General features: G+C 28.7%; 1 long non-coding RNA gene across 4 annotated transcripts; it reads right to left on the bottom strand.

The window, feature by feature from the left end:
* Positions 1-4,128: 4,128 nt before the first annotated feature.
* LOC130507119 (uncharacterized) lies at positions 4,129-7,165 on the bottom strand. Of its 4 annotated transcripts, XR_008942207.1 has the most exons (4): positions 6,815-7,165; positions 6,520-6,710; positions 6,333-6,378; positions 5,078-5,231 (listed from the first exon to the last, which is right to left on the bottom strand). It is a non-coding gene; the product is annotated as an uncharacterized LOC130507119 (long non-coding RNA). The 4 variants fall into 4 exon arrangements; XR_008942209.1 differs by lacking the exons at positions 5,078-5,231; positions 6,333-6,378 and adding an exon at positions 4,129-4,423 and having other exon boundaries at positions 6,815-7,146; XR_008942210.1 differs by lacking the exons at positions 5,078-5,231; positions 6,333-6,378 and adding an exon at positions 4,892-5,040 and having other exon boundaries at positions 6,815-7,146.
* Between the last annotated feature and the right edge of the window lie 1,574 nt (positions 7,166-8,739).

Raw genomic sequence — 8,739 nt, 5'->3', positions numbered from 1 at the left:
TTAATATATGTACATTTAATCTTTTTGTATAGTTACATAACTGTTCCAATGCACATCTAACAAAAAATATATAATACATAATGCACATCCAATCTTTTTAGTATAGTTACAAAACATATAATATACATAAATCATTAAATAAATATCTGTGCAATTGTACGGATCAAACTCTAGTTTGTGTTATACTACATCTGATTCATTAGCCCTTAAGAAACTTAGTTTTTTATACTCCATACAATAAAAAGTACGCGTGTTACGGTTAAAGAATTTCTAAAATACTATGTGCCCACCTGTAATATTAGAAAATAGCTTAGTGAATATGATTGATATAAATATGATGTTTTGGGAAATGTCAAATATGATGGCCGAGTTTGAACTTTAGAGTGTTTGTTTAAAAGAGATTTTATAAATAGATAGAGCCTAGAATCTAAAAGAAACACAATAAATATAGAAAGTCAAAACTAAGGTTGTGATTGGTAACTTTACTGAATGACGTAAGTATTTTACCAATCATAAAAAAATTCGGAATAAAAGAAAATGCGAAAACGCAAGTTTACGTTTTGTGGATAAAATATGAAAAAAAAATCATTATGTGAAAAAGTGTGTGTTTACTTGATTATTGACAAAATCAACATTAAAAGTGTTATTACATTATATAATAATATTATTTTAAAATTTTAAATAAATAGCAATGAATTTTGTAATGATGAACAGTTATATTGTAAATAAAAACATACTATGATTGTTTTATAATATTATAAAATGTCAACTTATTATTAAAAATGTATTGAGAAACAAGCTAAATATTTGTAATACAAAATACATATTTTAAATAGATTTTAGTTATTTCAAATATTGTAGTCATTAGTTTAATTATAATATTTTTTTTTCATTTAATAAAGTGTTTAGTCAATTTTGTATGTGTTCCACCATTCCGCAATTTTTTTAAAAAATTCTAGTTTAATTAGTTTTTCCATAACTTAGTTATTTTTTCCACGATTCCGTGATTAAACCATGTTTACTAGAACTTAAATTTGTTACGATATTATAACGGAATTTATGTAAAGAACTGCGACGTGTTATTGAGTTATATGGCTTGCTTACTTTAATGGTCTAATTTAATCTCGATGTTTAGATTGATATTGCCGTTAGCTCAGTGTGATCAATCTACGCGGTTCAATCTTATATCTTATGAAAGTGATGCATGGGATTGAAGGCATGTTGACCATAAACATAGACAAGCCTAAAGAAACCAAACAAACAACTACTTGTGGTTCCGTTCACATGATACTTCTGTGGTTGAATCTGCATAAAATGACCATTTATGTAACATTATTGTCGCTGATTGAAATTGATTGCTAGCCAATTACTTCTGTCAAACGGTGTTCTAAATTTATTACTCCCCTCTATATAATTTTAAGTGGTGTTTAGGAATTTTAATTTTGTTTCATAAAATGTGATGTTTTCACAGTTCTAGATAAAATTTAATTTCATTTGAAATTTATGACTAATTACAAAATATTGCATCTCTTTTTTATTGGTTGAATTAGTTATATTTTGTATTACCAAAATAAATTGCATAAAAATATAGTTTTAAAAATTTTGTGCAAGAACTTTAAACACCTCTTAAAATAATATAGATGAAGTATAATTTATGCAGCTTTACACGATTTTTATAGTTTATATATTTGAAAAATTGGTACTAGTATATGTATATTATCAAATAATTAATTAGGGAATATCGTTGACAAAAAAAATAATTAAGGAATATCAAAAGTTTTTTTGATATTGGGCAAGTATATATACAGACACAAATGAAATAATAGAAAACAAAATTTTGAGATCGAACATTACCCGGAAACTTCAGTTAGATTTTTTTGAAACATGCATTTTTATATTAATAAATACAACAAAAAGTTCCTCGGAAGGAATCTTTTGTTTGTGATTTTAGCTTCAAAGATACAAGAATTTTTTTGGTCCCATCTAAACGCATATAAAAGCATATTTGATATTGGTCAAGTAATACAATATAAATATTTATAGACAAACGGAATTTATCAGTTGACAAAAAGGAATTCATCAGTTGAACCAAGTAAAGAGAAAAAAAATCTGTTTCCTCGGTAGAAAAAAGGTTGTTCAAAGAGTAAAACAAGATAAAAATGTTTCCTCACTTTACAATGATCTCTGCATCCCGAAAATGGCTGATTAAGAGTCAAAAGACTGAGCTGCTACTCAAGAGTTTTCTCGTAAAGTTGAATACAGAAACTGCATTTTTTTTAAGATATAGAAACAATTTCAGTGTTATAATTTTTTCTTTAGGGGCGAGGACGAGACACTATCTATTGCTAAACAACTTATTTTAAAGATATCTCAAAAAAGTTCAATAATTAAGATTTTTGGATACGGAGGAAACTCCTCAAATTAAGACTTCTTGCCGGAAAATTCATCAAATTATAGTGAAAGATTGTTTATTTGTTTTTCTTTTGATTCAACAAGGGAAATATGGCCTCATATCCATTGTAGGATTTATATTGATTGTATACCCATAATAAAGAAAGTGCTATGATATTTGTGTATTAATGGCTGTATTAGCCTTGACAAGCACACATTTAGGTGTGACCAATTTTTTTTCTTTTTCTTTTCTTCTTACAAAAATGTTTTCTCCATCAACTTTTAATTACTTTAAATTTCTATTAAAACAATTATTGAATTTTGTATTTTACATAATAAAAACATAGATTTTTTTCTAAACTTAATATTTTTTGAAACTTTCAAAACAAACATATTTTGAAACTTTCAAAACAAACAAACTTTCAAAAGAAACATAAGTCATATGTTACATACTATTTTGAATTACAGTAAAATACGATACATTTTTTTTCTTTTCTTTTGCAATTTGTATTTCTTATTATGCCTCCTGATTCTTCTTACTCGCTATTTGATCTGTTACACTGTTTTGATCTCCAACAACGTCGTCACTCATCATCTCTCTCTAAGAAAATTTTAGAAAATTTCATATATACAAAGTTTATGGATGTGTCGAGTATTCCATACCATAACATGTATAGCATAGTCACATAATGGATAAGAGTTTGGGTTTAGGTTTTAGGATTAGAGTTTGGATTTAGGGTATATAATTTGGGTATATGGTTTGGATTTAAAGTTTGGATTTAGGGTTTAGGGTATATTGTTTGGGTTTAGGGTTTAGGGTATATGGTTTCAAACCAAACATATATTTTGAAACTTTCAAAACAAACATGCGTCATATGTTTCATACTATTTTAAATTACAGTATAGTACAATACATTTCTTTTTCTTTTCTTTTGGAATTTGTATCTTTTTTCTGCCTCCTGATTATCCTTACTCATTACTTGATCATTTACACTATTTTGTTCTCCAACACCGTCGCCACTCATCATTTCTCTCTAAGGAAATTTTAGAGAATTTTATATATACAAAGTTTGTGGATGTGTCGAGTATTCTATAACATGTATAGCATAGTCACGTAATAGATAAGAGTTTGAGTTTAGGGTTTAGGAATAGGGTTTGGGTTTAGGGTATATAGTTTGGGTATATGGTTTGGGTTTAGGTTTGGGTTAAGGGTATATGGTTTGGGTATATAGTTTGGGTTTAGGTTTGGGTTTAGGTTTGGGTTTAGGGTATATTGTTTGGGTTTGGTTTGGGTTTAAGGTGTAGGGTATATTGTTTAGATTTAGGGTATATGATTTGAGTATATGGTTTGGGTTTAGGGTATATAGTTTGGGTTTAGGGTTTGTGTTTAGGGTTTGGGTTTAGGGTATATTGTTTTGGTTTGGTTTGGGTTTAGGGTTTAGAGTATATGGTTTGGGTTTATGATATATAGTTTGGGTATATAGTTCAAGTTTAGGGTATAGTGTATTCTCTACAAACCTTTTATCTTTTTCAACTTCTTTATTTTCTTCATACTCTTCATGATAGTTGTTGTTATAAATAATTTTGCTGTACTATATATTGGAAAAATATAGTATAGTATGATATCGATCATTATATTAATTATTTCTCACGCGCAGAAAAGGAGAGCGTTGTCTAGTTTGGTACCAAATAGACACAGTTTTTCATGTATGGCTATATTCTTCATATATGGTGCTGTTATGAATATTAAGTAAAATCACCCATTCAACAACTAGTTAATCATTTATCCCCTGATGGATATAATTAACCAGTGAGACTGACACAAATTAACTTGTTCGAATTAGGAAGAACGCGAAAGTTTCAGGATGATAAGTCATACTAGAACCCGGACGAGTTAGTCCAGTGGTACCCCGAGGCTTCGGCTGAGGGAACGCGGGTTCGAACTCGGGCGGGAAGGCGTGTCCAGGGCCTTAACCGGTACAGACGCAGGCTGGCGCCGGACCTAGGTGGTGGGTCCCGAATGGGCCAACACCTGGTTAAAAAGAAAAAAAAAAAAGATAAGTCATACTGGAACTGTTTAGGAGCTACTAAACTATCATAGCTATGTTTTTTTTTTTGAGAAAAACTATCATAGCTATGTTACCACAACAAATGGCTGGTGATTACTTTTTATGGAAACAGAATGCTTTAAATTCTCTTTGAAGCGAACTTGAGGTCACATATTGTTCCCTTGCTCACTAACACAAGATATGGAATATGTTCTACTCAGGGATATAGACGTCGAAGATCATTGTGGACTAGACTATCACGGTTCGACATATCACATCTATATCACAAATGCGAAGAAGTTTTAAGCTCATATGACATGTTTGCCATGTTTTAAAATTTGATTGTATCAATCTAGACTTTTATTCTTAGCAAAAAAAAAAATCTAGACTTCTATAACGATTTTGTTTGTTGATATAAACTTTACATTTTAAGAAAAACCAAAAACAAAAAGGCCGTTTAAAGAGGACCTTCTTTCGCATTGTCATAACTTGTGTTCTTCTCACAAGTCGTTACTGCTTTACGCGTGCGATTAAAAAAACTATTCGCAGTTCATACCGAAAACGTTTGACCATTGCTCTCTACGAGCTCCCGCAACTTGAACTATTATTAAGAAGAGTATATTATATCAATAACTTGCATAACTAATATTTATTGTACAACTATTTAAACGCACATGCGTGTTAGAAAAAAAACCATAAAACGCACATGTGCCACTCTTAAAACAAAACTGAAACTCCAAAAAATGGAAAAGGACAAAAGACGAAGCTGTCTTCTGCTGATAAAGAGACTACCTGTCCACCAAGCCAAATATATCAATGTTACGTGGTTTAGAATAACAAATTGTACACTGACGTGGGGATCCCTATTGATTCTTTTTTTTTCTTTCTATACAGCCTTATTTTGAGCTACCCAGTTGAGGCTTAAGGGTTTTCACATTGAACTGTTAGGGCATTTTAAGACTTTTGTCACTATTATAATTATCAACTAGATTCTGACCCGCCCTTTGAGAGGGCGGGTATATTTTTTGTTTTAATTTTTTTGAGAAATTTAATTTTTATATTTGTGTTATTTTCTTAATCATATTTGTGTTTAATATTAATTTAATTTAGTAAATTTTTGGTAAATATATTAAATATGTCAAGTTGTATAACTATATATTGGTGTCATATGCATATAAGAGATTATTTTAATAATTTATTTTTAAAGTTTGCAACATATTATATTTTTTTAGTAGTTTCCTAACATAATTAGTTAAGAATGTTTCGTACCCAAAGAATCCGATTCGGAATCGACTCGAAAATCAAAGTCTCGTGCTCTGTTAGACTTGACATATATACTCGAACGGTTCTTAAAAGTGTTATATCCAAAAACCAATATTAAATCTAACCCGCACCGAAAACCGTTTTTTTTTTGAAAAATGTCTTAAAAAAATAATTTTAATATATTTTGTTATATATATTTACAAATGGGTTGATATGTTCTTCACTAACTTCAAGTAAAATCACATTTAGTAAATATTTTTTTTTTAATAACCTATTTAAAATCCGTTAAATAAATTCTTATCATTTCACCATTAGAGTAACAATTAAGCAAATAACACTATGTATGGATGGGTTGTGAGGTCACATATTGACTATAACTGGTCTCTTCATAAGTATATATTTTTATAAATAATAATTCCATAATAATATTAACTTAAATAGTTTTAGTAATCTTAAATTTACTTCCAAAAATATACTTTGTAGATCATAAATTTAAATTCCGTATATTTATGTACCAAATATGAGTTCGATATTTTTTATTTGTTGCCTTATACATAGCCTATAAAATAGGAGTTTATAAGCGGCTGTAGAAGGTGGTTTCGTTTTTTTTAAAAGAAGGTGGTTACTTACGTTTAATGGCTTTTTTCTACAATATCTATGGCTTGTTCCACAACATCTATATACAACAGAAACACATATTAATGAATAATCACAAAAATGTAATACAAACACGTCTTTAAGAACTTACCAATCAGAAAAAAATTGTTTAGAATTCCATTCAATATAGTTTAAAGCTGCAGTAAATCCATAAACATACCATATTACTGAATTTATATGGAGTAATGGAGGTGAACTTCATAAACCCCATTTTATAACGTGAGTGGTAGGTTAGTATCCACCAGCTGCTGCACTTAGTGGAAATAATTCTCTGTTTTTCCAATCACCCACATGGAAGTCCCTGCCCAAACTAAGCAAGTAGTTTTTTGCATGATGCATGATTTTTTGATCCTTTGCAATGATGAAAAACAGAGTTAATAAGTCAATAATGGTAAGGTACAAAAACGCCATAAATATTGTATATTACATACGTAAAGCAGCTCAAAATCGTTTACCTTCTTGTCAGAGAAAATGAGTTCCAATGTCTCACCAAATTGTTCACTGAATTGTTATCTGGTGTGAACAACTTTCACTGCGATCCACCATTCAGTTTTGTAAAGCTTGATATCGGACATGTATATGATAACTTTGGTGTAGCATTTATTTTGTTTGCTTAAGTTGTGTGCTTTAGTTTAGATTGAATGTGTCGCTTAGATAGTATATATAGCAAAATAAATAGGTTTAAAGAGGATACATGGATATTAAAGATTTTCGTTTAAAGATATTTATAAAGATATGCCTTGCGAACCGAGTTTTGGTATAATTAGGAGTATATTCTCTTTGGATTCGTTATGAAAAATTGAAATGATAATTTTGAAACTGAAAAAAAGAGAAATATATCTGCTAAGATATTATTTACTTTTTTGGTATATGCAAATATGCTCTTTTAGTTTGTTATAAATGTGATTTGGGATATGGATATTCTAAAACGGTTACACAATTTTTTTTTAGTAGCCAAAATTTAAAATATTGTTAATCATATTTGGTTAATATTGTTAGGGAGAAAAATCAGCAATTTTCATTTTAAAATCAGTAATATATATATATATATATATTTAGAATAAATATGCTATGAACTGTAGTACACAATTATCATCTTTGATTACTATTAATGTTCATCAACGGTTTTCAATTTCTTATGAATTTATTGAATTTTTTAAATAGAATTACCTCGGAACCGTAATAAAACTTTAGAGTTACGGGTTGGATTATAAAATGTCACTGTATTTGATAGTATAGATTAAAATGTATATATGAATGCGTGAAATTTAATGGACATAAAAATCTACGTGAAGAAATAATATGTCTGTGAAAAATAATTAGATGATCGTCAAAAGCACTGAACTTGTTCGATTGGGAAAAACATGTATTAATAGTTATTTTTTTGAAGATTTTACATATATATCAAGAACGATTAATGAGAAAATAATTGATTAAATATAAATGGCAGTGTCATGTAATTATTGCATTTAAACAAAGGCAACGATTTCTCAAAAAATAAAAGCAGCGATTTTAGTAAAAGAATAAAAATATTAAATAAAAACAATAGCCTAAAATTAACTCAGTGGCACATGATGGTAAATACTTGTGAAACAGGAGGTCACCTCAAAAAAGGGTCTTCTGTTTTAATAGTATTGATAGGTAGCGAAAGTTATCGATTTCACATATTTGGTCATAAGAGTGGAGGATTTTTACATGTACAGTCTCATTTGATTGTGATATTCTACTTCGTTAACCGGCATATTAAATATCGGTTAAACATAAATTGTCCTTTTTAAATTTAACTAGATCAATTTATGATCCACGTTTTGTTAAATGGAGAAATGTATTTGGTGGAACACAGTAAATATAAGATGTTTTTTTTTGTTTCTTAGTATCATAAATTGTGAACTATACAACATTACAGAAGCATAACCATTACTAAGATAATTTACTGATATATCGTTCTAATTTTTCTAACTCCATAAAAGAAAAATAGATTGTGTAGTTTCAAGCGGCACCGAATTTTTTCTTTTGAAATGCGATTACTGCTTTTTATGATTAATGTATAAATTTTATCAACACGCTAAAATATAGCTGCCATAATTTATATTACCTATAGACATGATGACTTTCACCTAGATAGTTAACAGGTTAGTGTAAAGTGTAATATGATGTTTTTCACCCAAAGGAGCTTAGGTTACTGAATTTTTTTTATGGTGATAATAATCCAGAGCATTAATAATAGTTTGAAATTATGAATACTTTGATCACAAAAGATTAATTTAAAGGTAAATATCATTTTCATATAAAAGATATTAGCTTGTTATTAATTAATTTTGTTAAAATGAAAAGATATTGTGTCCCTACAAATCTCAATTTATACTATATTTTTACTGTG

Source organism: Raphanus sativus, unplaced genomic scaffold (assembly GCF_000801105.2).
Source record: "Raphanus sativus cultivar WK10039 unplaced genomic scaffold, ASM80110v3 Scaffold4050, whole genome shotgun sequence".
Taxonomy (NCBI): Eukaryota; Viridiplantae; Streptophyta; class Magnoliopsida; order Brassicales; family Brassicaceae; genus Raphanus; species Raphanus sativus.
The sequence above is the reverse complement of the archived record's forward strand: the minus strand, read 5'-3'. Positions and strand labels throughout refer to the sequence as shown.